This window comes from Dermacentor albipictus, unplaced genomic scaffold (assembly GCF_038994185.2).
Source record: "Dermacentor albipictus isolate Rhodes 1998 colony unplaced genomic scaffold, USDA_Dalb.pri_finalv2 scaffold_23, whole genome shotgun sequence".
In the NCBI taxonomy this organism is placed as follows: domain Eukaryota; kingdom Metazoa; phylum Arthropoda; class Arachnida; order Ixodida; family Ixodidae; genus Dermacentor; species Dermacentor albipictus.
In genome coordinates, this window is record NW_027225577.1 from 827,363 (window position 1) to 840,466 (window position 13,104).

General features: G+C 45.5%; 2 protein-coding genes across 2 annotated transcripts in view; one reads left to right on the forward strand and one right to left on the reverse strand.

The window, feature by feature from the left end:
* The window catches only part of LOC135898911 (sodium- and chloride-dependent glycine transporter 1-like), a 968,957-nt gene that overhangs the window by 575,325 nt on the left and 380,528 nt on the right, over positions 1–13,104 (reverse strand). The gene's annotated exons all lie outside the window — the stretch shown is intronic.
* LOC139052457 (allatostatins-like) overlaps positions 1–13,104 on the forward strand; it is a 141,115-nt gene that overhangs the window by 106,555 nt on the left and 21,456 nt on the right. The gene's annotated exons all lie outside the window — the stretch shown is intronic.

Consider the following 13,104-nt stretch of genomic DNA (forward strand, 5'->3'; position numbering starts at 1 on the left):
GGATCGAATCCCGGCCACGGCGGCCGCATTTCGATGGGGGCGAAATGCGAAAACACCCGTGTGCTTAGATTTAGGTGCACGTTAAAGAACCCCAGGTGGTCAAAATCTCCGGAGTCCTCCACTACGGCGTGCCTCATAATCAGAAAGTGGTTTTGGCACGTAAAACCCCAAATATTATTATTATTATATATATTTATTTATTTATTTATTTATTTATATATACAGTAAAAGCTCGTTAATTCGAACCGCAAGGGGAAGCCGCTTCAGTTCGAATTAACGAAAGTTCGAACTAACGAAAGTGAAGGAGAGCAACAGTACACTGCGATTTGGAAGCAGTAGGGCATGTCAGAAATTTGGCGTGTCAGAAAGTGATGGCGTGTGCCGCGGGCACAGGCCATCTTCAAGTCGAAGCTCTGGGTCCGACTGTGCCACACCACCGATGTCCACCGAAACCAACGTTAGCCGAGGCTTAACACTATCACAGTGATTCGCGACGGCCGACACCTGCTAAGCTGAAAACAGAGGTGCACAACCGATGAAGACTGCCGAGACAAAGACGCTGAACATGTGAAGGTGGCGAAGGCGCTGATTCGTTGGTTCTTGATTGCAAGCGCAGCTGCGACGTACTTGATTCGCTGTGTTTTGGCGCTTGCCGTGCCATCTCCGCACAACATTAGCAGCTGTACAAGATTTGCAAAGCCTCCGAGATTCGCAACGGGCAAGAAGTCTTGGAGATTACGTAGAACGGAGAGGCGGCAGCCGCCACTGCCTTCTGGCTGACCCCGCGTCGGTTAGGTTTTTTTCCGATTGTGCCCTGTCTCGCCGTTCTCCCCGTTTCGGAGGCAATACAGCCTTGTGTGTAGGCAGTAGGCGCTTTTCTCTGGCCGTGTGCCAGGTGAGCGTAGTTCGAATTATCCGTGAGGGAACCTTCTCGCGTTCGAATTAACGGACTTTTTTATACATAGACTTCTGTGGAGCTAGGCCGGACCAAATCGTACAGTTCGAATTATCCATAAATTCGAATTATTGAAGTTCGAATTAACGAGCTTTCACTGTATATACTCCCAGGGTTCTACCAGGACACATAAATACCCAAGAAAGTGGAGGGGAAAATAGCGCCGCGGTAGCTCAATCGGTAGAGCACCGCACGCGAAATGCCAAGGTTGTGGGTTCGGTTCCCACCTGCGGCAAGTTGTTTTTTCATCCACTTTAATTTCCAATAATTTATCGTCTTTCGTATTTGATTTATGAAGCACAAGTAATTTCGCCTATGTTGTCCTTGGTGTCAGTGTTTGTTGGCTTCTTATGATATGACTAATAAATATTATATATATATATATATATATATATATATATATATATATATATATATATATATATATATATATATATAAGCGGGATGGGAAAGCAGGGAGGTTAACCGGATACGATGCTGGTTTGCTGCCCTGCACTGGGGGAAGGGCAGGGGGAAATGGAAGACGGAGAGAACAGCGGGGAGAAAAAAGCAAGGAAACGAAAAATAAGGTAGGAGAGGTCATGCACGTCCATCAGAATTCCAGTCTCTCCAATAGGCTTTTAGAACGTAAACATTTCAAGAGTGCCTTCACTGTCTCGTGGTGAGACGACTGTATAGGTCGGCGGTCCAGAACTGTCTGCTCCGAAAACGGCCGGTCGTGAAAACGCGCCAGCGTGGTCGCGACTGACTGTGTGCGCTGTATCGGGGACAACGACAAAGAAAGTGTTCGATAGTTTCCTTGTCGCCGAAGTGGTCACACGCAGCACTATCCTCCCATCCGATGCAGAAAGCAAACGACTTCGTAAATGCGATGCCAAGCCACAATGGGTGAAGTGCCGTTGTTGGGTCGGGAGGTGGAGGTGGAGGCGTAAGTTGCAGGCAGGGGTCCAGTCGATGTAAGCATGTTTGCTGCAAACTAGGTGTGTTCCACAACGATTGCAAGGCCTCACATGCAAGCACTCGAAGATGCACTGCTGCATATGTTCTTGACAGCGGGATTGGCTCCTGCACGCCGTCTTCATAAGCAGACCGAGCAGCTTCAATGGCCTGTTCATTACCCGCTATGCCACAGTGGCTAGGGAGCCACAGAAATGTTACGTCGTGTCCTAACTCGACAAAACGATTCAGGAACTTTCGGGTTTGCAGCTGGGCTGCAAATCCGAAATCCGAAATCAGCTGGGCTGCAGAATGGGCTGGGGTGCGTTTGGCAGGCATTCTCAGATCATGAACAGCAGGTTGCCATTATCCCTGAAGAGAAAACTATATAATAGCTGTGTCTTACCAGTACTCACCTACGGGGCAGAAACCTGGAGGCTTACGAAAAGAGTTCTACCCAAATTGAGGACGACGCAACGAGCTATGGAAAGAAGAATGATAGGTGTAACGTTAAGGGATAAGGAAAGAGCAGATTGGGTCAGGGAACAAACGCGAGTCAATGACATCTTAGTTGAAATCAAGAAAAAGAAATGGGCATGGGCAGGACGTGTAATGAGGAGGGAAGATAACCGATGGTCATTAAGGGTTACAGACTGGATCCCAAGGGAAGGAAAGTTCCCAAGGGAAGGAAAGACTGGATCCCAGGGGGCGACAGAAAGTTAGGTGGGCGGATCAGATTAAGAAGTTTGCAGGGACGGCATGGCCACAATTAGTACATGACCGGGGTTGTTGGAGAAATATGGGAGAGGCCTTTGCCCTGCAGTGGGCGTAACCAGGCTGATGATGATGATGATGATGGATTTGCAGCACTAGTTGTTAGTGGGTCCAAGGCGTAATGCGGAAACCAAGCAATGCAGAGCTGCCTTAGAGTCGCTGAAAATGCTGCACTTTTGAGGTGATTCCTCTCGAATTATACGTAGTGGGCTACGAAGAGCAACAAGCTCTCCGGCTGTCGATGTGGTCTGATGCAGTGTCTCGAACTTCAAGGTGGTGACTTTCGCAGGAAAAATTATCGATCCTGCAGATTCCATGGTGGTTGAACCGTCAGTGCATATATGGGCATGATCGTTGTATTCCTTGTAGAGCAAGAGCCACAAAAGTTGCTAGAAAGCTGGTGATGAGAATTGGGCCTTCCTTCAAATCTCTAGTACTGTCAGTCGTTACGGCTGAGCCATGCACCTAGGGGAAAGCAAAACTCTTGCTGCAGCTGCGTAATCTGATTGCAGGTATACACGATGTGGTAGTATCACCTGACTAAAAGACGCACGTGGTCGGTATCCTGGCAGTGAGGCGAGATAGTTGAGCCGGGCGCGAGCAAAGTGCCTGACGTGTGCTCTGAGCGCTTCCATAACAACGTGAATCTTGGCTGGGTAGCCATGCGCAATTGCAATGGTTTCGGATGTTGATGTACATCGTGGCAGCCCTAGGCAAACCCTAAGCGCCGGGGCCTCAGCACTTCCCAGTGTACGGATGTTAGGTTTACAGGTGTTGGTCAGAAATGCCAAGCTGTGCCTCAGATACCCGAGAAACAGCGTCCTGTACAGTTGCATCATCACGTGTACTGAAGAACCCCAGGCTTTTCCTCCCAGAAACCACATTTGAACGCTGCTCTTATCTGTGGTTCAGCAACCACCCGGGCAAGGGTCAGTGTATTAGCGAGCCAACTTTAATCCCCGATTCGTGGCAAGACAATGCCCGCCCAGAAAAGTCTAATTGAATCTTATTCTGAAGTTGCGTACTTGAAACCGCCGCTTCTCAAATTGTTACCACACGCTATTTGCAAGTTTTCTCCTTTGCTCAGGATCAGTATATTACCAAGCTGCAAACTTAGCTGAACATTCACTCAACACACTGTGCAGGCAGAACTAGGACATGGCAAAGGTAATATCGATTTCGCTGAAAAGAAAAGTATTCGCGTCGTGTGTTTGAGGTGGACGCACAGCTTACATGCGCTGCTCCACCGGGGTAAAGCTACCACAGCGTGTAAAGAAGTTTCAACGTTGTTAACATTAATAGGTACGCATACTAATCGAGAGACGCAGGGTCGTCTACGATTTTTAGAGTCGCTTTTTTTTTCATGCGTCTGCTCTTTAGGATGCAAATCCTGTGCCCTTAAGAGGAATAAAAAGTTATTATACAATATATTTCATTTAAGCTACAAAATGAAATGTGATTTAGAGGCTGAAGGAACACAAATAGATGCACCAAAACCCTTTCAACATATAACGCAGATGTTTGATGTGCGCATTACATTTCTTCTCCCCAGAACAACGAGAACTTCCGTTTGAGTATGTTCAACGCTCTGTGGAGAATGCTACGGGAATTTCTCGCTGGTGCAGCCAGTTTTTCGCTTCTGCATCGTGCGGGTGGCTGCATAGCCTTCACCTTCCTGCGCTTTCGAGGGCTTTATTCAATAACTGGAAGTAAGAATCCAAGACTATTCTCCGAGAATGGAAAGTTTGGAAAGAACAGGTTAAACAGAGCTGAATAAAAGTGAATAGGCTAGCTCTCGCTATGCTATTCGATAGTGACTCCACCGAGGAGATAAGTGATAATGTCACAAACCTATAGCCATTGACAGTAGAAAAGCACCTAAGGATGGTTTAATGCAATGGTTCGCCTACGATACCATTCTATTTTTACAACCTACTGCTCTAGACGAGCTGCTGACGCGATAGCAAATGTGGAGTACAGGTGATGTCAGCGTTGAAATTAGAAAATGAATAGCGAGGGAGGCCGCATAAAGAGAGGGACAAATAAATACAGGAATAACAGGCAGGTTAACCAGGACGTAGCAAGATTCGTTGTGCTACAAGGGGGATGCAGAAAGTCGAGTAATATACAAATAAATCTAATGTTTTGCTAATTCCTTACATAATTACAGCCCCGAAATGTTCGTGCAGAAGCAACCGCCGGTGGGGCATAAATAAATTATTTTAGCGATTACACGCTTTAGACATATTGAATGGCTGTGTAGCAATGGCTGCAGTTAAATATTTAAGTGCTGTTTTTCGCATTGGCACAAGGACTTTTTTGCAGCAGCTGCGTGAGACGTTTGACTATGAGCCAATTCACCTCTGACGTCTTCGTATCGTCAGGAGTGAACCGTAGTTTGGACAACAATTATTTTACGTAACGGAATGAACGAAATATATATAATGGCCGTTCACCTTAGACAACTCCGGGCTTTAGGTGGGGTGAGAAATCGGATCCATCGCTTCTTCTGCGGCAACAGGAAGCCGGGCTTTACCTTGCAGCCGCATCACGATGAACCCAGCGCGGACGTCTATTCCTCCTTCGGAGAACTTGCGGGCACAGTTTTTTACGCAACAGTCAACAGCGTCACCTGCTCTATATTTAGCGCGCAATGTGCGTTGAACTTAGGCGAAGTCTGTGTTCCTGCCGGGGGACAATGCACTTTACAGAACAAACGTTACCGCTACCGCTAATGGGCATATCTTCGACACCATGCGTAGAGTTTTACAATATAGAAGTTATATAACCGCAAATGGGGTACGTATTAGAAGACTCTTAACACATACCGAACAGGTTCTGAACCCCCGTGGAAGCATCTTGCGAGCCAAATTTTAAACAGTCTACCGGGCTCTCCCTGTCACTGCCGACGAATGAGAATTCCATGTCCAATGCATATATGACGGTATACTTTATCAGGCGCATGTTCTCAAGCTTACCTGTCAATGGGGAGATGGTTTACCAGGGCACGCTAAGGCGATCGCTACCATTTAGTTTGTTAGACTTCTTAGCGCGCTGTCTGCTTTTCTAAAACTATATAATTACAATTGTCACTTTATTAAGCATAAAAAATAGAATGTACTGTTAGGCAATACAGTAATATTTCTTATAACACCGTTTTTTTTTTCAATGATAACTGTGGCAGAAATTTCTGCTGCTCCGATCAGTGCAGCTGCTGTGACACAATCAGGGACCGTACGGGCAAAAGAAAAAAAATATTTTTGTCATTGCTTGTTTATTATGTAATGTGAATGTATTAAAATAAGCTACCAAACAGCCGGGTACCCCAAAAGTTTGAAGAGTAAGTCAAATAAATGTAATAAAAATTGTAAAACAAAGCAAGCACATAAAAAAAACGCAGGACAATTAATGAGGGCGCAAGGTATAGACGTACGATATAGCACGATATATCTGCAGCACTTGACGGTTAAACCATAGCGCAGATTATCAGCACGTCAGAACAGCCAGCTTAAGCGCGAATGCGTCAGCACATGAAAAGTATTACCGAAAACACCCTTGTACAAAGCCAAATTAGTACAGATAAGACGTTAACTTGTGGCGGCAGCAGCCGCAGCGGCCATGTTTTGGATCGTAAACTATGCCTGTTGTCATAGTATAATAATATTGTGACAACAAGAGTCTGCTGCTGACTAATGTTGTTTTAGCCATTACAATACAAAATTCGTAATTTTGCTTCCCCAAAGCCAGAACGTTTCCACCCTCTTGTAGCAGAAAAGTACAGTGAGGCATTCAACATCGCAATGTTACTTTGATGCTGCTCAAAGCACCGCAGGGCCATCAATTATTTTGAACTGGTTTATGCTAGTTTTAGAAGACCGGCAGTTAGGAGGACGTCAAGATTATTCCTGGGAAAATAAGTGCCGTCTGTAGCTCGAGAATATATATGTTTTGCTGAAGAAGAGTAGCTAGACACAAACTGCGTTAATTTGTTCATTGTTTGTGCTGAAAGAATTCCCTGCGCAATGTCAATATGCCGGCTCAAGGCGCTCTGCAAATATAATTAACAAATAGCTTTACTGGCACGGAAGTTGACGCTGTGGGTATGAATTTTTCGAAATCATATAAATATATAGTAAAGCTCTTATTTGCTTTCCCGCATTAGGAGCGCAAGTCACGTTTCAGGGTTTAGAAAAAGCTGCGCAGCCACTGAAATCATTCATCGTTGACATTTAGTGCTTGTGGAACGCAATACAAGCCAGCATTACGTTAAGTACCGCTCATGACGCATGGGAAGGATCACTACAATTATTATGGTGTATATCACCCGGACTGGCGCAGCTATATAGTACGAGCAGTGAGCTAAAGCTTCGCTGTGACGTTTTATTGCTTGGGTCCATCCATAAACGCGCAGAACATTTGCTTGTTTATGCACGCGTGTTTTTATGTAGAACGACTGTGGCGCAAAGAAGGTTTAAGCGCAGGCGCATAAGGGTACACACACCATTCCTACTGTGTCCGCCTTCTCCTCTAGCGTTCCGTCCTTTTACGCTACAGTTCAGGATGGTCAACTTGTACCAAGTGGCCCAGTTTTCTCGTTCGCTGCAGCTTGAAATTGCAACTAAGAGGGGAGGAGGAGGAGGAGGAGGAGGAGGACAGAGGTTGCTTGTTGCAAGCTTACCTACTCCTGCAATAGCTGGCGGCATTTGCACCACCTGAGTGCCACCTACCAAATCCGATACAGTACGGAACACTTCACAGTTGTACTAACAACACCAGGCAGAGAAAAAATGAGAAGACGCTTAAGCTCCGCCTTTAAGACCGGAACGTGATAGCATTCAAAGATCCCTGACTGCTTCTCACGCTACGCGGCAACTGCAGCTCATGTAATCCTAATGTTTACCGGTGAACACAGGCGGCGAACGCTATGCACGAAGGCGAGCTTGCTGATACAAACGCGACCTCTTGCATGAACCGATCCCAGAAGCTGAGCACAGTCGCGCCTGAAAACAAAGGAATTACAGCATTTTCATGTTTCTGTTATTCTTTCGCACCTTTGTTATGCAAGTCTGAGAAGATTTAACATAAAACACATGCGCTGTCGGTGTTTTGTTTGTTTGTAGGCTGTTATTCTCAGAATTCCGAGGAAAAACATTGTCAAGAATATTATGCAAGATTTGAGAAACTTTATTGATAGAATGGCGCGGCAATATAACCCGCATATACCTCATGTCATATAGCAAGGCGTGGCATATGCATATACCTGAATATATAGGGAAATTTTCGCTCATGGACAACTCTGCCGACACCGACGCCAACACCGGATTTTCTGCGACAAGGGTCCTTATCGCTGTCGCGCTAAAACAAGTTCACACGGATACGAACACGTTGCGTGATTACCCACGCGGCTCACTAATCACCTCCCAACCGTGTATCACTGAAAACTTTAGGAGAAGCCCAAGCCTTTCCACCCTAAATATTCAATGACCTAGCAGGAACAAGATAGCACTTACATTTGAGTGTGGAATCATCTTGCGCTGCAGTTCAGCTATTAATATCGCACGTTCTGGTTCAAATTCAAGACGCTTCAGTATGCATAGTGTTCAATGTCACCAAGAGCTTGACAATGCCTACACGATGATGATGGGTCAAGTCCTGTATTGCACCGTCAAGCTGTAGTTTGCGCTTAGCTTGTACGTATTCAATACAAAAGCATGGCATCAGTTTTGTTAAGTCCTTTAATTCCCCAAGGTTGATGCGACGAAGACCACAACAAACGGAAGTGGCTTAAGGTGGCCTTCTTCGTGTCTGTTTTTGCGTCCTTAAGATCCTTATTCGTTGCAGCTAAGACACTTTTTATGACGCAAGAGGGTTCCGGGCATGTAGCGTTCAAGGTACGGGCGAAACCGTTACAGACTGATCTGTAGCTGTGAGATTACTTGCCAATCCCGCTGCTGTATGAATAACCATGAAAAATATTATGAAGGTCCAGTGCGTTTGTGAAAGTGTCTTCGAAGAGAAGCTTTCGTGAGCCCATCAACTAATTGCTATAAAGCTGCTCATCTCCAGCACCGCGTTTCGTTGCATACCAATTACGTGCCTTCGCGGAAAGATGGCAAGACGCGGAGAGCCCCAACCACGTGACCCACGGAGCTCGCTCGACCTAGGATTACAATGTATCAGGGACCGACCCACTTTACTCTTTGAGAAATTGACCGAAACAACACACGAAATAGCGGGAAAGAAGGCATAGAAAGCATCTAATTTGTAAAGGAATTATGCGCTTGCAGGTCTATATTTTTATGCAGCGAGGGTATTAGGTGTGCTTTGTTCTTTCACTTCGTAATTCGGTAGAGAACAGGACTAGGCACGCATCGGTAAAGGTTAGTGCAGGTGGTTATATTTAAGCCGATTCATTGTAATCGTGCTGTCCTGTGTGTGAGCTGCTCGGCCAGACAGCCGCTACAGCCACGTTACGCAAAGTTCGTAAAGAAAGCTTCGCTTTAAAATTGAACAAAATGGCGCAGCAAATTCTTTGTCTAGCTGAATGCGCTGATTACACAACGCAGCCAGTCAATGTTCATTTTGTCGATCTTCAGGCCGTACTTATGACTTGTTAGCGCGCAAAAAAAAAGCAACTGGCTGTCAAAAAAGGTCACGTCGTATCGCGAAGCTGGCTATATCTTCCCAGAATGTGGAAAAGATGCGTAGTGTTAAGTTTTAAAAAAAAGTAGATTAACTGAAAGAAGACTCTTTTTGGTGTATTTTACAGAATGAAACATGATTTCATCAATGAGCGACCCGCTGTCTGCCACCTCTTTTTGCCGCTTTGATTCGAATTTGTATTTGATTACCTTTAGGCAGAGTACGGAGACATCCATCTATCCTACACCATCCGCCGCCCCCCTTCCTCCATTACACAGTAAGCTCTACGTACCGTAGACCCCTTCTGTGGCGGAAAGTAATTTCACTCGTAATAGGATTAGGGCCTCCCAAATGACTAAATAGGCTAACTAAGCAAAGATTTAGAGAAAATAATGACCCATCTTTGGTTTCAAACTAGCGAGAGTGGTGCTACCTGGCAGAAAACCAACGGCGCAGGCCGGAAAATGAACTAAAGAAAAAAAAAACGTGAAGATCTCGCAACCGAACTGTTTGGTTTGGCTGTGCAGGACGCGTCGACTGCCACGATCACACATGGAAGGTCGCGATGTAATTTAAGGGGAGTTACAAACTTGGCGCCGGGGGGCTAAAAAAAAAAGAATGGAAAAGAAAAGAAAGGAAGAGGATGCGAACGGCGACGGAAGCTCGTTTCGGACACTCGCTAACAACCGGTGCTGCTGACGTCGCTGCGCGTTGGCGATTCGCCCCAGGGCCACACAGACACGTTCTTCCATCGCCATAGAAACGAGGAGGGCTGCCTATAGAGCGCGACCCGCACGAGCACAGCCAGTTCCGTTCCGGCAGTGCAAGCTGGGAGTTCCACGGCTTTGAAGTGTTGCGCTAAGCAAACTGTCCGTGGCAGCGGCGGCGACAGAGAGTGCATTCCCAGATTCAACTGCGGCGCCGCCTCCTACTTCTTCGGATTTCGCACAACAGATGGTCAGGGAACGAAGATTGCCTCCCTCGCTCCTGCGTTTGCTTTTCGAGCGTTCGCCAATCTTGCCCCTATACTCACGACTACTTTCGTATCCCTGTCTCTCTCCCTATTCTTTTTTTCCCCCTCGAGTTGAGATACGTGGACAAAAGGAAATACTTTCGGCACGCTGCGGCTGGAGGCGTATTCTCTTGTCCTTGCTGAGTTTACCGAGTTGACCAAGTTAGAAGTTGTTGCGGAAACTTCTCTTTTCGACGGACGAGTATTGGCTTTGTCGTGGCTCTCCAGAACGGCCTTGTATAATGCTATAAGTGCAAGTCGCGGAGACAACTCTGTTTTTTTCTTCTTTTTTAGGTGGTCTATATTTTTGCGTAGCGCCTATTCTTGAATAAAGTGGTCCAAGGACATGTCGTCGTGGGTTAAAAACATAGATGGTCATCTGACTCCACATGTAGCCACATTATCTTCGCGGATGAAACGGCTTCAAGCTCTCTTACTGCATGACATACACCGCGCCTTTGAAATGCGTTCTACCGGTGTGCTTTCTGTTTTACATTGAGCGAAAGTGACTTACAATGTAGAGAATGGAAAAAGAAAGCCATTGGTGTTTTACATCAAGATTTTCCTTCTACGCGTACTACCTGGCCCCTTCTATTAAACAAGTAGCTTCTTTGCGAAACAAACATTCTTTATTTTGTGGGAAGGGGGAAGGGGGGCGAGGATAGAAACGAATGCGAGAACGTTCTTTACTTGCTGCTATGTGTAAAATAATGCTTATGCTAGCCAAAAATGAAATATTCAGCTCAGAGAAGCGGGAAATAAGGCAACGCTTAGAAAGCGTAAATTCAGCACATAAACTCCAGGCGATAACACGAGGGCCAAAAGATGTCGAGTTTCATTAGGATTGAAATACGCCTAAGGCCAAATGCTCCGAAAATGGCCGGTGACCCGAAAATGTTTGGGGAGGAAAATTGACTCTACGTGAAAGAAGTGCATTCTCGAACATACCAACGCGAGGCATGTTCCCTAAAATTTGTGACGTAGTCAGAACATAATAGTCTGAGTTTGCATATAAGTCCATTGTGGCATACAGGGTGCCAATTCGTCACTGTCCATTTCTCACTCGCCGAACGTATCTACCACAGCCTGTCAAACATGTTCAGTGTCAAGTACAACGCTAGCTTAGGAGACAGGACAAACCAGCGTGGTAAGCATGTCCTCCTCGACATGTCCGTTTGTGCTTAACCATTTCCGGGTCCTTCGGAGACATGGGCACAATGGGGATGGCTCAAAGTTATTTAGTTTGCAAGAAACACTGGTAGCCTACAGCTGGTAGCGTGGTGAAGCAATAGAACCATGCTAATGTTAATACATCCATGAGTTCCAATCGTCTTTTTGAATTTTACACCGGCTTCCAAGTGATGGTGGTGATAGATTCCTTTGAGGCACTGCTAAAAAAGATGATAAAAATGTGAGTTGCAGTTTGTGAAAAAGACAGGAAGAGATAATATAAGGCAGGAATGTCCCCGTGCATATACCCAAAATTCCCGAAAAGGCTCTGTAGATAGCGTTTTTTTTTTACTATGCTTGAGTGGCAGAGCGTCAATGTTGTCTGAGATAATTGTAAAATCTGAGAGCGACTACACTAATTAAGCATGTAAAATAATTCAGAAAACGCGGAAGGCCAAATCTCAGACGACATAAGAGCCCATTCCCTCATTTATTTTTAGTGTTTGCTTTTACGTGGGCTTTTGTATTGAGTAAGTTGAGTGTATCAGCGAATGTGTTGCAATATTCAATGGGACATCCGCCAGCTAGCTCTTCCATTGTCGCTAGAAATTTTCCCCGAAGAAACACATTAAGGGTTACAACTTACGAAATGACGAAGAAAAAACTTCTCAGTTTTTACGATCCCCCATTCGAAGTTATGTTCCAGAAAGTTTTATGGACCCTACGTCATAAGCAATCTGGCTGCACCAAGTGCAGCATGCAAAACGGCATTTTAGTCGTCTTTATCCTTCCTTTCTTTTATGTCATCCTACATATGTAAGAACTATCTTAGTGGTTAACCCCCTCTAACATTTCCGTGAACATCTTTTTCTTTCTTTTTTGTTTGGTTTTATTTAGTTGGCTCTCGTAGAGCTCTGTTGTACGGCAGAGCACCGGCAAGACAGATTTAGTTCAGAGGAGCAGAGATATTGCCTGTGCATGTGCACTCAAAGTGGTGGCGCAGCCAATCGGCTTCTTTTATTTCTTGGCGCCAACCGTCACAAGTTCCAAGACGCCTACGTAGGGCACTTAAGTCACCTACAGGTCTCTTCAACGCACTCTTGTACCGACCTGTTCGCTGGGCAAAATCTCATTTATAAAGTGGTTCCCGAATCTACATTTACGATCTTCTGTTTATCCTCCCACAGTTCTTGCCGGCTTTAGAGCCGCATCATGGAGCAGTTCGAATAAACTTTTTCTTGTCCGATTTACCTTTAACACGCAAACGTATTTAAGCCTTTGATGCTAAATAACTACTGCACCGCGTTTAACTTCATCTCGGGGGAGTTTCTGCAAGGCCATTCTTTCGCCTCTTCTTATTTTTCGATGACATGAACTGGGATTTCATGCTGGTAATGAAATCACTGAGGTTAATGAAATCGGTGATCTTAGAAACACGTGCATTTTTGCTATTGTTTCTGGCATATACTTTTACGAGCAGGAGAACTCTTTAGAGGAAAGTAAGATCCCTCTAGGTACGTAGGTGAACCGAGCCGTTGGCTATTCATGAAGTGGTCGCCATGGTTTGCACTGCGTTGAAACGTACCTATCTTCAACGTACCGGCTTTTGCGTCAC